Source organism: Pollicipes pollicipes, unplaced genomic scaffold (assembly GCF_011947565.3).
Source record: "Pollicipes pollicipes isolate AB1234 unplaced genomic scaffold, Ppol_2.1 Scaffold_7261;HRSCAF=8764_pilon_pilon_pilon, whole genome shotgun sequence".
Lineage (NCBI taxonomy): Eukaryota > Metazoa > Arthropoda > Thecostraca > Pollicipedomorpha > Pollicipedidae > Pollicipes > Pollicipes pollicipes.
In genome coordinates, this window is record NW_023597054.1 from 21,272,961 (window position 1) to 21,291,846 (window position 18,886).

The window sequence follows — 18,886 nt, forward strand, 5'->3', positions numbered from 1 at the left end:
GATGTAAATACACCCTGTGTGTTCGTCATGCATCAGTAGATAACCCTAATGCTACCACTTTTCAGGTTTCATAACTATTGCGCATGTTATACACCAGGAACAGTGGGCTGTGTTGACAAGTGAGTGAGGCTAGGGCAATGGAATCCACACAGTCTCCCAGTCATTTCATCAGTCATTGATGTCATTTGTGAGGTGGAGTGTTGTATGAAACAAGAAAGTTTTAGTGCCAAGATTGGTTAACAACTCGGCAAGAAGCCTGCGGGTTCTTGCGGGCCAGATGTTGGCAGGATGGCGGGTGGAAAAGTTGCTTCTCTAGTTCGTAAGGTCACCGCACACCTGGTATGTGATATGTTTCAACCATGAAGGCGATTTTGATTCCATTAATTTTGTATGTTATCTCTCACCATATTTTCTCCTCCCTCACCCTCTCTCTTTCTCTCTCCCTCTCTCTCTCTCTCCATCTCTTGCGTTCTCTCCTGTTTTTTCCCTTTTCCGTTTCCCCTTATTATCTTCCATTTATCTATGTTCTCGATCCCCGCTCTGCACCGAAGCGCGTTTCTTCTCGCACGTGCTCATTCCCACAGAGCTGCGTCCATCTGTGGGCTCTGCGGCTCGACGGCTCGCTTCGACGGTCAAGTGGCGTCCTGCCGTCCAGCACAGTGACTCACGCCGTCCAGCGCACAGCGACTGGGCCACGGGCGACGCGCACCGCCGGCAGGCAAAATCATTGCCAGCTTGTGTAAGCTACTCCCGATGGCGAAACACTCCCGGCATGTCTGTGTCCGTGTGTGTGTGTGTGTGGCCTGACGTAAGGGCCGGCGAAATTGCGGGCATTCAGCGTCTCCCTCTCGCTCGCATCTGGTGAACGGGGGCCGAGGCTGAGGTGAGCGAGGGCCGAGGTTGAGCCGCGCCGCCGGGCTCCCGGACCATCTGCCTCAGAAGCGTCCGCCTTTCTCCTCACGCGGCCGCTGCAGCGCATCAGCCGCCGCTCGCTGACGGATCGGGCCCGCATCTGGACCTGCGAACCCGACGCGCGTCCGGCCGTCGGTCGCCCGCACTGTCCGTCAGTTCCGTGGCGGGTTCGCTGGCCGCGCCGCTCACAGCCGGCGGTAATTTGCTGGAACACAGTCCGGTACGCCACAGCGACTGACAGCTGACGTGCGCCTGCAGACGGCACGTCGGCGACGCCACGTCGAGTACGCTGCCGGTGCGCCGCGTTTGTTTTCGTGGCAGCCCGCTGGTCGGCGCCAGCTCGGCCGCGCCCCACCCGTTATGTTTAATAATGGGCCGGCCTCGAATCTGTAATTAAACGAGCGCCCGGGCGGCAAATGGCACAGGGTCTGCGATCTTCGCCAGCTCATCTCCCACAGTTTCAGTGATTGAGGTACACCGTAGTTTCATTCATGCGGGGTCAGGTGCAAGGTGAAGTAAGTTATGGTCGGTTGTAGAATCTGGGATGAGTTCGTAAATTCTCATGACGCGTTTCGTAGTAAAAAAATGTATCTAACGGGTAGGTAAAGACCGAAGACCCGAATGTTCAGTCATGACATAAATAAAGTAGGAAGCAGTACTTAAATACACCTTTTATACTCCCAACGAACAAGTTACGGGGCTTACCGCAAGCCTCCAAGCCTTAAACAATCTCATCGTGATCACAAAAGCCGCCGCCGCCCACACACAGAAACAAATCCCACCGTCAACCCACTCCAGGCCGCTGCACTGCTGCCGCCGTCGGCGGGGTGCGGCGCCTGGCACGTGCAGGTCAGCAACTGGCCGGTCAGCCCGGTGCCCGCGGCGCACGCCGTGCCGGCCGAACCAGTTCTGAGAGGTACTTTCACTGGGCGCCGGTCGGCCGTCCGCGCTGTCCGCGCGTCATCTGCGCCGGCCGGCCAGCGTCACGGCTCGATTTAGAAAGCAAGTGGCGGAGACGGCGGCGCCGTGCGCCAGGGTGCAGCTGGCCACCGCCGCAGCGATCCAGCCCAGATCGGGCGACAGATACACCGGCCGCGCCCCACATCCCGCGGCCAGCTCCCATTCGGCCGGCGGCCTTCGGGCAGCAGCTGACGACAACGCGTGGCTTGACGACGTATATTTGACGGTTTACGGACACGACGCTACGACCAAGTGCACAGGCGGCGGGGACAATGCCCCGAGAAGGAAACGTTGAGCAGTGTTTCAACAGCGGTGTAACCGTCGACTCCACACACCTGAGCTTCAGCCCCCCCAATGCACGACCCGCTCGACCCACGTCCCCGGCTCATGACTTGCATTAACTGGCATGCAGGAATCCAAGCACACATAAACTCTTCTGACATTTAAACAAGTGTTTCACAGCGCTCGGTGGCGGCCGCAGCGGACCGCCGCAGCCGGGGTCAGTCCATGACCTGTACCGTGGAGTAGGCGCTAAAGGTCACCCGTTTGGTTTCCGGCGACCCAGCGACCCTGTCCCGCTTCTTCATCACCGACTTGGGGTTGGCGGCGGCCGGTGGCGGCGCGGCCGCCTCGGCCGGCGGGCGCTTCAGGTGCGAGGTCAGGCCGCGCAGCGCCTGCGACAGCGCGCCCGGCAGCTCGAAGCCCCGGTGGCGGCCGGCCGGACTCTTGCTACGCGCGCGCGGCCGCACCTCCGGACGCCTGCCGCCGCTCCAGCCAGCTGCCTCGCCGCTCGGCAGCCAGTACAGCTGCTGGCGGGCCGGTGGCCGCGAGCGGTTGTTGTTGGCGTCGAACTGTGACATCTTTTGTGCCCAGTCGGGCCGCACCGCGTGCGGTGCGAACTCGGCCGCGTACAGCAGCAGCGGCGGCCGCGGCGCCTCGCCGCCCGTCACCACGCGGGACGGCTCCAGCCCGTTCTTGGTCGGCACCAGCATCAGGTTGGGATTGGTCGGATGCTTGCGCGGCGCCGGCGCTGGTGGCGGTGCCGGTGCCGCTGGGGCCGGGCCCTTGTTGTGGCTTTGTGTAGCGGGTCGGCGTGGCGCAGGCGGGCCGCTCGCGGCGACCGCGTGCCTCAGCCTGCGGTCCCCAGCTGTCCTCTGGCGTGCTCAGGCTGAGGATGCGGCTGATCTCGGACGCCTGCGGCAGGCTGATCGGGCCCGAGTCGGCTCGAAGCGGGCTGTCGGCGCGTGGCCGCAGTCCGGAGTCCATCAGCGAGCGCGGCTGGCCGTCCCGCTCCGGCGGCGGCGGCGGCAGCCGCGGCCCCGGCTCCTCGGGCCGGCCGCTCGGACGCAGGCGCAGGCTGTCGTTGACGTTCCGGAAGCTGGCGCGCATGACGTCGCTCTTCCTCTTGGCGTTGGTGTAGCGCTCCCACTTGAGGCGGCGCGTGCCCTCGTGGTACGCGGTGTACAGGTCCTTGGCGAGCGTCTCGCTGGTGCAGTTGAGCACGATCGCCTCCAGCGCGGCGTCCATCTTTCCGGGCCGCGGCTGGCGGACGACGAACACGACGCCGCGCGGCACTGTAGGGTCCGTGTGGCAGAAGAGGATGTCGCCACCGTGGATGACGGTCGCGTCGGTGGCCGGCGGCGTCGTCGCCTCGGCCGGTTCGTCCGTGTCCGAGCAGCTGGAATTGGCGCTGCTCGAGTCCTCCTCAGCGAGGCCCTTGGCGCGTAGCGCGTGGTCACTGACCCGGATCTCCTCCTGCAGGCGGTCGTCGGCACCGCCGGCCGCCTCCTCATCTGACTCGAAGCCCTCGTCGCCGGCGCCGAAGATGCGCAGACTGAAGCCGTCCACACACCGGATCTCGCAGCGGCAGTCGGTCAGCTGCGGCGCGGCGGCGGCGCCCTGCAGCAGCGCCGAGAGCGTGTGCGAGGTGAGCGGGCCCGAGATCGGGCCGCGGTGCCAGCACACCGCCTCGAAGGCCTTGCGCAGCGGCGCGACCGTCTGCATGGCTGGCGGCGCTTCTCGCGGCGCGAGCGCGGCTGGTGACCTCTCACGGCCGGTCGGACGGGCCGCCGCCAGCGGCCATCACTCGATGTCGACGCCGGGTCCTCCGGGCCGGGCCGCGCAACGCGTAATGCACTCGCGGCGTGACGGCGCGCGACCGAATCTCACGCGAACGAGGCTGGCGCGAAGGGAAACGCACCGCTCGCGCCGGCGTCAAGTGGAGCGTTTAGCGCCGGCGTGGTCGACACCTCACCGATGCGCGCCGCGAGCTGCGGCGGTGGGCGGAGCGCGAGCCGAGCGGTGATAATCGGCGGCGCTCACGGCTTTAATGAATCGTCTCTCCCGAAGCGGGCGTGACTCGGGGCGCGGGAGGCGCGACCGTTACGGCGCGCGCGGCCGGCCAGTCCTCCGCCCGCCTCTCCAGCGGCACAATCCACGCACCGGCCCCCGGCGACGGGGTGGCGGCGCCGCCGTCCGCCCCGTCGCGCCCGGCGCGGTCGTCAATCAGCGGCCTTTGTCGCCGCGTCGGTCGGCACGGGCGTAGCCGATGTCGCTGGGTCGCCGGGTCGGTGTTTGTTTCCTGTGCGCCGCCGCGGTCTCCGGCCGCGCGGCGCTAGTCTGCGGTCGCCGGCTGCAGTCTCCGGCGCGGGCGGCCGCTGCAGGGGTCACGCCCGCTGACCCGGGTCGCGCCTCGATCCGCAGGCAGAGGCGCCACCTCTGACCTGGAACAAGAAGGCCGCGCCGTATCACCGCTAGGAACATGAGCCATTTGCACAAGTCATGAGTGCCAGCGCGGGGCCACCGCGCCGCGTCACCGCACCGGCAACCGTCCGCGACGGAAACGTCTGGCCGGCTCGACTCAGACGTAATGGCGCCACGGGTCCAATCATCGGCTAAAACTGGCGCCACCCAGCATCACATGTGTCGGCCCGCACAAAGCGGGACCTTGAACAGCAAGAGAAACGCCTTCGTGTAAGAAACCGATTTGTAACTTCCTGTGGAAAATTGATACCGTGAACGAGCTAAAGACTGTTGAGGGAAACGATCACAAAAAGACCGTGTCGTCGGCCCTTTCCTGCGGTCTTGATGAGGTCATAAGTTTGTGTAATAAGCGTCTATTGTGGCTGAAACCACGGCTAAATCGTGCGCTGTACCAAGCGCACAAAAGACGCACAAACACTCCTCCCAGTTGTTAACAGGAGTGGATGCCGGTCCGACCCTTATTCATTTCCGCTGCGCCATTAAGTCAGGCACTCGCGCGACAAGATTTCTACCTGAGAGAAAGCTCGGCCGGCCGGACGGCTTGCGCTGAAAGACCGGACCAGGGTCGGGTCGCTGACACGCTCGGCGGCCGCCGGCAGGGGTGACCGACCCGGCCGGGCCGCGGCGCGCCGGCGCACGGCGCGGCGACCGACCCCGACCTGCGCGGGCCGGCTACCTCCGCCTGCCGGCGCGCGTCGCTCGCCCCGAAAGTGAGACCGGCGGTCGCGGCGCGCCGGCCGGACGACCGCGTCACGGGCCGTCACGCCGCCCGGGATGTCACAGGCATCCGACGGACGCCGGCCCGCGGTGAAAGGCGCGCACCTGTCCGCGTCCGTGCACCGGGTCGATGCGGAGGTCAGCCGGCCGGCCGGCCGCCCGCCGAGATGGAGCACATGTTGCGCGCCCCGCCGAGCGTGAAAACGCGTGTCCAAGCGGGCGGGGCGGTGGGTCTCGAGCGACGCACGAGAACCAGAAAAAGGGATCTGGAATGCTGGTGTGTCTGGTTTTGAAGGAGACAGCACTCCGCTATTCATGTGCTACGGTATGAAATGCAAGTGGTCTTGATGTGAATGATGTTATGTTACGTTCACATCGTAAGGTGTAAGCATTCATAAATTGATAGGCTACCCCTGAAAATGATTTTTGTCGAAAAGTTTAAACAATCTGCAAGTGTTGACATTTCCTTTTTAAACGATTTAGCTCAAGAGGCAGTTTAGGTGTGAGCGGCACCGCAGTGATTATGTCCTAAAAACCGCCAAAATTAGCTTAAACTCCAATGCGTTGGGAATGTTTGCAAAAAATGAACGGTTAAAACAACTCTGACATGGTCACCTATCAAAACACATCATGGCGGGCGCGCGCTGCAACCAGCCAAGCCCCCCCCCCCCCCCCCCCCCCCGTCCCTCCCTGGGCTGGCGTCTGAGTCCTACATATATGTATGCTCCGTCAATCACCGGTGACACAAACATGCTAGGGCCCAAGCATATCGCCATAATAAGCCGGTTTACGCTATCCCTGCGTCTCTGACCTCCATACATGGCCGCCATGACGGGCGTCAGCTGACGTGGCCCGCTCGGCCATTCCGTTGACGTCAAGTCACCGACCTCCATTTGCATGTTCCGCACCCCGTGTTCCTGGCGGTCTGGGACGGTCCGACGCCATGCCGTGTCACGTGTGAGGTGTGTTTGTGTGACCTCTGACCCCACTAAGGGCTCGCTGTGTCCCGCGTCGTGACCCCAGCCCGTCGGCGCCGGCGTGTGCGGCGGCCTCGAAAGCCAGCTGCTCTTGTTACCCGTTGATCCTTCACGAGACCAAACGACCCCCAGTCACGGGACGCGAGCTGTTCAGCACCGGCGGCCCAGCGGCCCGTCTTTGTTATCCCACGGCCCGCCTGGGAACGTCGCTCTCCGCGCCACGGAATGACGATCGGTGCTCGCCCTTCGCAAGGTCGCGGCGTCCAGTGAAGACGCGCTGGTGGTGGGAACTGGCCACGCCCGCCGCCGAGAGCTCCGTATTTGTACGTTTACTTCAGCTGCAGGTTACTTCAGGCGTGGCGTGATTGTTCTTAGGACAGCGTCCTAGATGCACATACGCGACGGGTTCTTGGAGAAGTCTTACACATCTGTTCACAATGTGTCAGGGTAGTCACTCGCGCATATCGAAATAAGGTGAGGCCGTGTTGTCCCTGTTTCATCGTTTTGATCTAAAAGAAAACCGCTGCCGGTATACCAGCCGCGATGGCCAATAAAACGGCGCGTCTGAGGGTCGGTGTCACGCGCCCGGTCCGCACCCTCGCCTTGAGCTGTCAGCAGCTGCAGCCGTCATCCCCGCCCGGCGAACCCGTCCCGCTGTCCGAACTGGAGCGGGACGGAGCCTGGCTCGGCGGCGAGCCGTCCGGCCGACCGGCGCGGCAACGCGGGAAGCGCTGTAAAGGGCGACGGCGCTGAAGCTCGCTGCTGCTGCTGGCAACCGCCGGGAAAGAGAACTGCCGAAAAGAGATAGGGCGATGGAGGAAAAGAGGGGCGGGGGGGGGGGAACGGTAAAAAGAACGAAGGAACTCATGCTTCCCGTACTCAACGCACAGTCACGAAAAGACTTGCCGGTGAAATTAGCCGATAAAAGCACTTCCACGAGTTCTCACATGGCTACAAAATGCGGCAACAGAAGTCAACGGCACAAACAGTGCAGTGTGTCCCTGCCCGCTCACCCGTTCATTTCTGGACCGGTGTGCCTCGCCTCGCGCTGCTCCAGGCGGTGGCATCGCTAAGCAGCTGATCGCGTGAGTCTGCAGACGCTCTGTGTCGCAACGCGTCCGCTCGCGCCGTTCCGTGACGGCAGTGCCGGCGAAAGGGTTGACTTTTTTGAAGCCATGTCAGGCAGTCATAAAATTAATACCGCGTGAAAAACGCCAATTCCGTCCAGTGCGCGCGGCCATTACAGCTGGCGAAGCGATGCTATCTCGTACCGTCCCGTGCGCTCGTGCGTGGGACTGCGTCAGCTTACGCGCTCACGACGATTTCGCAGCTCAGCCCAACATCGCGTGCGGAACTCACGGAGCAATCGAACATGACACGCCGGTCCTGCGAAGGCCGGGGCCGCGGAATCCGCGCGATGTCACGACACCGTCGGCGGCGCTCCCGCGGGACGAGCCAGCCCGCGTCCCAGCCAGCGGCGACCGGACCGCTCGTGACTGCGCCGTTCACGACGGTCACGAGCGTGACCGGATGTTTGCGCGGCGGCACCGGATCCTCAGCGGTCGCGAGGGCTCGGAGGGCGGCGACGCCGACCCCGGCGCCGCAGACATCCGGACCGGGCGGCGCGCGGCGGAGGAGCCTCCGCCGCCGCGCCTCCTCCTCCTCCGCCGCCGCCGCCGCCGCCGCCGCCGCCGCCGCCGCCGCCGCCGCCGCCGCCGCCTTGACCCGCGCGCCTCGGTCGCGGACGAGCCGGCAGCGGTCAAGGCTCGTCTCACGCGGAGGAGGCGGCTCTCGTGATCGGGGTGGGAGCGGTCGGGCCGGCTTTCTCCCTCCGCGGGCGCCGGGCCGACTGAACTAGTCCGCGGCGGACGGTAAATATCACGACTTCCAGTGATCGATGAATACAAACAGGTGAACGTAGAGAACAGGAACAATGGGGATTGTTCACGAGGAGAAAACGCTATGGAAGCGACATCGACGCATCGAACGTGTGTCCCCGCTGATTAGTTGACAACTGCCGGCTCATTGTACGCGTGAGCCTCGAGCTGTACCGATCCAGCCTGTCCGAAGCTTTCTCGCTGGTTGATTCACGAGCTAGCGGCGCGAGCAAGCTTCGTTTTCACATGTCGCAAACGCGACTCATCAAAACGCAGCGAAACCACGCTTAAATCTCGGGACGAGATTTTCGCACACATCGTTTTTTGCATACGAGGTGCGCCATGTTTTCACAACGCGTTTGTGCCGCCGGTCTCCGCCGCGGCCGCCTAAAAGTGCGCGTGTCATCGCCGGTGTCAGCGAAAAGAGCGATCGGCGCCGCGCACCGAGCCCCGGAGCCGCATGCCAAGCGCGGCCCTGATCCGCCGCCGCCGCCGCCGCCGCCCCGCCCGCCGTTTCGCGGCCGCGCCGCCTGACCTTTCGCGCTGCGTCCACACAAGTGGCGCTCGTCGGCGTTGGCGGCGCGGCTCTGGCTTGTCTCGCCGGCCTGCGATGATTCCTGGCGCGGCTGGGGCGCGGCTGGGGCGCGGCTGGGGCGCGACTGCGCGTGACACAAGGTGTGTGTCGACGCCGCGGGCTTTCAGGGTCCGGTATGGTATTTCTTGCTCGTGGCTCCTCCGTGACCTGCTTATGACCGGCGGAGGCGCGCGCCAGGTGGGCGTGCCGCGTGCCGCGGCCGGCGGCGGCGCGGCGGTGCTGCCAGATGCGGTGGCTGCACACCTGCTGCCAAATTGAGCAGCGATTGGGGGTGCCTATCTAGATCACCAGTTACGGTCCGAGATCATGCGTTTCACAAAAACACACAGATGGCGCGCACACCGTGGGCGGGAGAGCTGAAAGGGAAAGAAAGGCCAGAAAACGGACGGTGGTGAGAGATGCCATCGACATTCATCAATCACAAGACTTTCGGCTTGTTGTTACCATAAATTTTACCTCATAATTTACATCTCTTGAATATCACCCGAGAAAGAAAACACGCCGGTCGTCGAAGAGATCCATGTAATTCTCACTGCGAGTATTTCGGGCCCTCGTCGCGTTCGGTGGCATGACATCACGCGATTTTCTGGGTCCCAGTAGGTACGCCAAGGAATGTGCGGAGTGCACTTGCATGCTGCTATAACAGTATTTGCGTGACTGCCCTGTGAGAATGGAAACCACCAGTGTCCATCGCGGTTCATGGACGCACACCCAGCACAGCTAATCCATCAAAGTTCATCGTAGTTAATCTGATGTACGAAAATATCAAGGAAAACAAAAGCAAGCCATTGGTATTGAGGTCATTATGGCACACCACGGCTCACCACAAAGGACATATGTGTATTCCAAACACAATAGCACTGCCAGGAAACAGGCGTGCATGTGTGTGTAAATCATTCATTGTTAATTCGTTCCAGGCATGGACCTCCACCAACAGTTTAAAAGCGATCTCGCGTAAAATTTGACGGCCTGTGTCGCGCGCAAGGTCACACGTGTTCGGGAAAAATTTACATCACATCTCCAATTCATAGCACTGATGCTGTCGATTGGAGCCATGATATGCGCATCGGCAACGGTCATAGCAAATCAGTTATTATCGACGCAATCGCCATGGCCGGAGATAGGGGTGCTCTCACACTGCAGGTTTTTTGAAACTGCGACGTTTCTGCAAAGGCCGTTTGGCAGACGCGGTGAGACTAATACCAACCACAGCACGTGAGCCACATTTCTGCTCATGAGCGGTGTCAGATTCCGGTTCATCAGATCCCTCGGCGCCCCGGCCGCCCGAGGCCGCTCGTGGACGTCTGGGGATCAGCGGGCCACGCGTCAGCTGGCGGCGCGCCCATCCCACCTCCCGCCGGCCCCGCGCTCTGCCGGGCCCCGGGCCCCGGGCACCGGGCCCCGGGACTCGGACCCCGGTTCCGAGCCTCGCGTCCGAGACTCGGCGCCGGCGCCGGGTCGGGCCGCTTGCGCGTCGGCTCGCCTACGTTGGCTCACGCCGGTCCGAACCGGCTCGGCGGGCGCGGCGCCGCACGAGAACGCGTGAAAGGCCGCACCGCCGCCGGCCCCCCAGGCGCAGGGGCCAAGGCTGGCGTCGTCAGCGGCGGCGACGGCGCAGTCCATGTCGTCCATTATTCACAGCGGCGCGCGCGGCGCTGAGGGGGTCGTCTGTCCGTCTGGCGGGACGCAGGCTGCTGTCAGGCAGCGCGATGGAACACGACCCAGTCCCCGGGGGGCCGACGCACCCCCGCCGCCGCCGCCGCCGCCGCCGCCGCCGGGGCTGACTGGCAATGAGCCCGGCTATGTGACGCGGCCGCGCGCAATCCTCGCCAATGGCGGGCGTGTCAAAGTCTCACCATCTCGGGGATTCATAGGAGCTGTGTTCCAGCCACCATGTCAAGCGCGGGGTGGTGCGGTTTTAGCGCCAACGTGGCAGCTGGCATGCCGGCTTTTCAACAATATCGAGAGGACGCCACCGAGTCATCTGTCTGCCGAAACTCAGTTGCCGCCCGCCTCAAAAGCCAGCCAATCGACCGCAAAACGTGGCACGATTCATTAAATGAGTTTATTTCTCCATTTGTGACCGACGTCATGTCCAGTGTAGAAGAATGCTTTCCTCTTGACTTTGGTCTTACGCGGCGATAGCAGGCAATATATAAAATTCAATCCTGTCAAAGACTGAGACTGTTTAGTGTCCTTGATAGCTGGGTCGATGAAATGTCAGTTTTTGTGATAATCGCCCTAAATATATCACAGTCAAATATGCCCTGCGCGCAGGCCAGTTGCTCAATCGCTTGCCTCACGTGAGTGGATGGTGTCACAATAGATGGATCGTAACTTCAAAATGCTAGGTCGCCATCATGGCCAATGTCTTTCCACAGACCGTAGCTTTTAATTACCAGACCATACAAAGTTGCCAGGGACCCACTTGCAACATGGAATGAGTATCGATGCGCTTGCAGAATGCATTTATCAGTCGGGATGTTCGTTAAGCCCGTTGAGTGGCTGTGTAATGACTGGTATTAACAAGGCGGCTCACTGGTCTGGACTGGGAACTGGGAGCTCCGAAGATTTAGCCTGATTATTATTCAAAGCTGAGAGGCAGGTCAAAAAATCGATGGGTGATAGATCAGGCAAAATCATGAGACAACTTCCGAACAAAAATCTTGGCAACGGCACAGTGTCCGTGCCAGCTTGCTTGTGGAGACAGGGGGTTTTTAAGACAACACTGGTGGCGACTGTCAGCACATTCAACTTGCGTGCATTACACAATGAGCGAACACACAGGGAACTAGTCAGGTTTGATGCACTGGAACGGACGTTTCATCCGCCGGAGGTATCAGCCATGTGTTGCACACAGAAGCGAAGATGCATCGGGCCCATGAGCCGGCAGGGGTAGGAAATTAAAGATTGTAAAGGCGAATATACGTCAACGTTGTGTGCCAAGTGTGTCTGCAACGACAATGTTCATTTCAGGTAATTGTGCATTCACGCGCGTTCGTAACTTCTCCCTCTTCTAATGCCTGAAAGGGACTCCATTATCACAACGAACGGCGACTGGGCTGCTGTTGTGGCGTCAAGAGTAGACACTTCAACGCTGACCCTGTGTCTGGTGAGGGTCATCGCTTCTTTACCCAGGCAAAAGCTCCAGTCTAAATTATGTCACTGATTTTCGAGCTTCTTTTGAGCCTTTTGGTTGTAGATACTTCTAGGATAAGCGTTCACGGCCAGCGGTGCGCGTTGCGTGAGTCGGGGCGTCACCATCCGATCGTGAAATTCCGGGTCAGAGGCAGCACTTTGCTGCGAAAGAGCCGAAATGCCGTGGTGCCCGGCACGTTTCATCCCGCCCTCTGACATCGTTTGACCTTCAGCGCGGCCGCAGGCCATCCCAGCCAGGGGTAAATAATACACCCATAAGGCGACTGGACCCCAGCCTCCCACGGGCACGTGAATGGCAAGGCAAGCGCCCTTACAAACTGAGCGAACAGGGCGGACATAACCCGGCGGCCGCGCACATCGCTATGTGTGCCTGGTTGCCCGTCTGAATGAATGGACGGGAAAGTTGCTTGACAATGATTTGTCATGGCACCCCCCCCCCATCGAATTCGACGCCTCTTACAGTCTGCATCCCCATAAATAAACAAAAGCTTTGAGCATGGCAATAACAAACTGGTGCGCACATGTCACCGTCGGAGGGCCAGAGGGCTCATCGAGCCTTAGATCAATGACCCGTCGTCGCAGCAACGATTATGTCGAAAAAGAAGTCAAACGACTATTTTCCAATTGCATAGTCTGCAACACCTTATGCAGACACTGTCCGGCGCTTGCCGCTCTGTTTGGCCCGAAATGTGACAAGATTAGCTTCCCTTGCCCAACCTCTAAAAAAGCACACTTATCTGCTCGTCACAGCCGGCCGTTGCAGCACCGGTGATAAGAATCGACATTAACTCGGAGGAGGCGGCCTTCTGCCCCCGCCCAGATCACATCAAGGCCGCGACACTGCCGACCGGTCGGCGCCAGGGCACGGCATCGACAGCGCACGTCCGCACCGAGACCGGGCGCCACCCCGTCAGACCACTCTGTCGGTGCTCCGGGTCACTCTGCAGGGTCGGCATCACCGCAGGCGCCATGCGTCACGCGGCAATCCCAGTGTCACCGCTTAGTTTCCGTGCAGCTCTCCACGATCATCAGCCGTCATTCGTCGGCATAGTTGACACCTCTTGTCGTGCTTTTACAGAAGGGTTAAGACGAGGCATTAGCATCACTGAGCGTATAATTGTTCAGACTGTTGTCCTCACCTATCGTCCAGCTAGTAAGTGCACTAGCTACAGTGTTAGTGTGTGCATGCTAACACACCGGACGAAGACAATAACCCGAACACTGATTTCATCCGTGACGTCTCTAGTCGTGTCACATCCCCTCATCTCCATGCGCCTATGCGTTCCGGCGAGAGACATGAGTATTTCTCATCACTCTGCGCCTCAACTTGTGACCCCACCGCTTTGCTGGCACTTCTTCAATCCATCTTCAATCTCCCATCAGCAAGTAAAGCAGCCTTCATCCCTAAATGCCGTGCATCTCTTCTTCATGCGTGCTGTCTCTTCGAGACAGGGCCCTGCATACCTCCTCTCAGACGTGCCGTTTTCAAACTGAAGGTGCATAGTCCCCGATCTCCAAACGTCTCCCGCAGTGACACAAACGTCACTGATCGTCTGGTCGTCGATCGATCGAAACGTCACTGATCGTCGATCGATCGTTCTCGACATCAGACGTCAGCATTTCAATATCTATCAGAGGTGGCACTCGCAACAGCAAACACCGAAGCTCTCATTATCGGTCGGTTCATGACAGGCCACCGGGAACTACATCATTCACACAGGTTAGTGCGCCCTGGACCACGAACGCAGCCCTCACTTAAGTTCTTTGGATCGTCCGATAGAGGACCATGTGTTTCTCGGCCAGCTTCCTCGAAGATCAGAGCAGCGCTTGCACTTGGTCCTTGCTATCTGAGTCGGGTGCACGTTGAGATCAGCGGGAGATCTGGATCGTGCACAATTTAGCAGAAGACACGGAACTAATTCGCCTCATTCGAATTTGCACTAATTTGTGCGACCATGAGGGCGCCATGAGGCTGAACACGGCGTTTATTTGGATAGCGTGACGGTGGCCATGTGGAATGGTAAGCGTTCTCGGGAAAGCGCTTGAGTGCATGGTCTGATTACGAACTACTTTTGGTGCCATAACCTGGCAATTTGTTGGCATTTGTCAGCAATTAACCATGAAGCTATCATGAAATCAATGGAAAAGTTTTACAGCACATTTGATTTGATGAAGCCTGGCAAGAGTCGTAACCGCCCGCGCTTGGTGCGCTTATTGGTGGTAAACAAGCTGACGCATCGTAACATAACGCGTCGTATTTACCGCATGCTGATGCTTCATCAAGATGCAGAGCGCAATCAAGACGGCCATCAGTTTCACGAGCCGCAAAGTAACTGTGATCTGGGGCATCTAAGAAAGTTTCCGATTTCCGGCGCCCGAATCATTCGAAATGACTGGGCGCACCGCATATGATCCAATTCAGGACTCCCATCAGCTGGCGATCCGAAATAGTTAAAAGACCGCATAATGCAGCGGGGCTTCCGGAGTGCAGCACGCGGGGATCTCATTAGCCAGAGTGCTCAATTTCACTCTCTCGATCGATCAGTCCGTAGAAATCAACTCCCGCGTAATTGAATAATCATGCGCCACATAACGGCGTGGAGGCGCCGAGTTCTTCATTATCCATCAGCGCGGCCGCGCGGTTGCGTGCTGCCCAGCGGCCCGCGTCCCCACCCACACACTGGCGGAGCAAAGGTGACCACCGCAAGGCTCCCCAGACGGCACGGCCGGCCATTAGCGCCGATGGGGCCAGGCGCGGAAAACAGGCCAAGTGACCCACCGTTCTCAGCTGCGGACGGCGGCAGTCTCGGCGGAAGGAAGTGGCGGCCACTTGGCGCCGGCCGGCGCGGCCGGGTCACGGGGGTCACGCCGCTAGGGCGGCTCGCTTGCGCGCACTCGTGCACACTCCTCGCGGCTCGCGGTCCACTCTCGGTCTGACGGGGCGGCCGGCCGCGCCGCAGCTGGCGGCCAGCGCGCATGCGCGACGCGCTGCCTGCCGGCCAAGTCAAACAGGTGAACGAATGGAAATGAGCGATGAAGTCGGATTTATGCGGACTCGAATAGGATAATTGGCATCGGGCCGTGACTTTTCCAGTATTGGCCGGCGCCGGCGCCAGAGATAGGCTGGGAGAGGGCGCGCGGAGGGCGAGAGGGCGCCGAACACCTGAATAATGGATGGGGCGGTAGACCGGCGGCAGTGCGACATGCCTGCTTCAGTGGCAGTTACCGCTCTCCGGGGTGGTATTTACGGCATTTCGGAGATGCCGCGTTGTCGGCTGGCGTCGATTAGAAGCATTAGATGTGGGGTATTTGTGACCTGTGCGGCAGGTACACTTATGCCGGGAAACCCGCGGTCCATTACTCTCTGAGATATCACTGATCAGAGATCCGTGGTTTCACTCAGATGCTCGCAGGCTGACCCTGCTCACTGACCAGAAGCCGGGCGCAGAATGAAGCATCCGCTGGCTGCTTCAGACGGCTTTGTTTTTAGGTGGAGAGCACGTGACGGGTGGAGGCGAAGATCTCAACAAGCTTGAGAGACGCATAGGTGACTGCAGCAATGATGTAGCTACGGGGTCGCATGGGTCGCATTCTACGACCCTGTAAAAACTTGAAACGGCGACGCTAACAGTCTTAACTTTCGGAGCTCAACTTTCACTATGGGATGACTCTTTCGTTTCTTATCCTACTATTCAGGACTGTCCCATGCTATGAGGCACAATTCTGTCAGGTGCTAGAGAATTTAGCTGGCTTCTAGCATGTAACAGCTGGAATCGTTTTGGCTACCCTTTTTTTCCTGAACTGTTTAAAACTGCCCGCGAATATTCAGGTGGAGCTTCGCACAGAATTGGGGATCTGCTGCTTTGTGTCGGTGATTTAAAACCTAATAATGCATGGAAAAGCTGCAAAACAGCGCAAGACGGACCTAATAAAATGCTTAAATGAAACAAAATGAGCGACAAATGGTAGCAGCCAAACAAGCGACCAAATAACCGTAACCGCCATCATCGGACAACGAAAGGTTGGGAATCATTATTTACGTTCCTGGCCATTTTCCCTACCGAGTGAATATATCGCCTGGCCGTGTAAAGGCCTTTTGACCGCTTCAACGTGATCTGTGCCTGCGATTTTAATCTGTCATTTATTTCATGCCCATAAAAAATACAGGTCAACAGAATCACCGAAGTAATTTTCAGGTTGGAGGGGGGGGGGAGTAGACTCCAAAAAGACAAAATGGGTCTTCTAAGATTTGATAGTGGGCCCCTTCAAGCCTGAGTGAGCCTTCTACAGATCTCTTTGGTACACAATTTCAACCGACTCGTGGCAGAATTCAGGGCGTAACCAGCCATAGGTGTAGTCCAGCGCGGGAGGCACATCCCCCACCTAAGACGTTACCCTCACTTAATAAAGTAGATGCCACTCCTACCTGGCTAAGGTTTAAGACCTTCCTGTTCTCCCGCACCCCACCCGCAGCCCCCGCAAGGGGAGTGGCGGCCCGGGCCCCATTAAGATATACTTGTTGAAACCCTCATGAAAAAATATCACGTAATGCTCCTTTACTTTACATCTGCCGTTCAATTGAAACAAATTGAGCGACAATTACTAGCGACGAAGCAAGCGACGAAGCAATAATTTAGGTTTTCAAAGATGATACTTTACTCAATGCACATAGTGCCAGCTTCATACTTGTGGAGGAGGCTTATGAAAGGGCGGGAGACAATTGTTGGGGAAAGAGTTCAAACTGATTTTACAACACGATGGCAAGATGAACGACCAAAATTTTGAGCTCAACCTCATCAAAATCACAGCCAGCCATGCTTATGCAGCGTGCATTTAACCAGTTGGTGGAGCTACGCAACTATGAACTGTCGAGCTGGAAATATTTTTTTGCAAAAGGTGATTTAGAAACCGTCGGAATTTGTATTCCTAAGGTTTGTCTGCATGAAACGAAAATTAAGGGCACTTCCAATTCACGTGGCATTGACAAATGCCGTAAAAACGCTCCTCAAAATTCACCTGTGATCGTAGGTATCGTACCGGGGCGGAGCGATGCTCTGAGGTCAGCCGCAAGCTCCGGGCTTCTGACTTTTAACCCGACACTGTCTGATGCTGGGTCGGTCCGTTTCACTCTTGAAGTGGCCGGGGAAGCTCAGTTTAGAGTGGCTGTTAGCATTACTTACATGGCCATATCTGTCATATAACAACTGACGAGGTCGACAGACGCCCTCGAAATCAGTGGGCGTGTTTCAAACTCGCCTTGTCAGTTCTGACGGCTGGTAAATGCTAGCAGGCTACCTTGTCAGGTGTTTTGTTTTTTCTTCTTCTCGACCCTTATGAGATGAGATGTTTTGAGAGCATAGTGCCGTTCATGCATCAGTGGTGCTGTTGCATCCAAACGCATTCAAAAGTCTGCAATGAGTGACTCGGAGCGCCCTGACAAAAGTTTTACCTTCGCACTGCAATGGCCGACTCGGCGCACTCGGGGGAAGATGGCCGATTTGGATCCGGCGACGTTGGCTCAGAGTCCCAGAAAAACGAATTGCGCTCCTGGTGGCCTTCTGCCTGGTGATCAGGGAGTCCACCCGACACGGGCAGCTGTCCCGTAGCCTCGCACGACGTGAAAGACACTCCTGCGACTGGTTTCGTGTGGAGAAATGACAGCAGGCAAAATCAGCCGTTTAACTGGAATTTCACTATTGAACGGCCGGTTCACGGTACCAAAAAAACCAGCTATGGTTTATGTAAACGTAGTTTGAGGCCCAAAAAATTTCAAATCATTCGGGTAAAATCTAAAAAGGAGCAAAATACATATGGCTGAATCGGGTTGATTCCTAAGGTCGGCGCTTACGCCCAGCAGTGCCTCGCTATGCAAACACTGGCCGACAGGCCATCCTATTGTAAAATTCCAGCTGAACGGCATAACTTTGTGGAAGACGTTTAACGTGTCAGAATGGCTTGCTGACCTTGGGCGGCCACTGTCCCCGGCCGCAGGCTTTTCCAGTCACGGGGAAATAGCGAGCACCGAAGCGACGCGGACCTTTAACCTGACCACCTTGGCGCAGCTGAGCCAGGCAGGCACTGTAACTCATTGAGTTACGGTGACGGCCAGGCGCTTTCCGGCTGAATAAATAGCCTCACTGAAATATAGAGGCCCATCGGTTTGAGGGATGGTTCGTTTTGGGGAGCCTTTCGTTAAGTCTTTGCCCCTTCCATCCCGAATTCGGGCCCGCCGTCACTGCCCCGGAGAGAAGGCGGATGGGCCAAGTTTTTGGGAGTGACCTCCACACTCTCCGGACTCCAGACTTCTCAGCCTTCTTCTATGGGAACGCCTGAAGGGATACTTATGCAAAAACAGACACAAAATCACCACTGAGAAGGGAAAACAGTCGCAGAAAAGGCGTACAAAATCCCGGTTGTGATAGGTTAGCGCTTATTCTGTCGTTGGGCAAAGCGCCTACCCAAATATCAATGAGGAGAAGCGAAGAACATTTCAAGCATGTCATCGAAAGAGGATTGTCATAAAACTGAAATCTACACTACTCGGGTCGAGGAAAGATGAGCACAATGCCATATTGGAAACATTCAATCCAGCTATGTTGTATTTACTGCTTGAATTACAACGTTGTCAAGGTTTTCTGTAGTGCTCAGTTTTCGACAAATTCGAACATGCGCAAAAGGCGTAGTCGTGCGACAACGCATCCTTTCACTCGGAATCTTCGCTCGTAATGACGTTTGTCATCACTCGAATGATGAAACATCACAAATCATGTTTGACTGGTTGTTATAGTAAAAAAGGCACATGATTCCGAAGATTCACAACTGTACATAGGAAACCAAAACCAAACCTGCTTGAGAAATTTGATCTCTGAAATCAACGCGCTTTAAAGCTCATCACGCAGCGGACAACATCCAAACTAACTGCTATC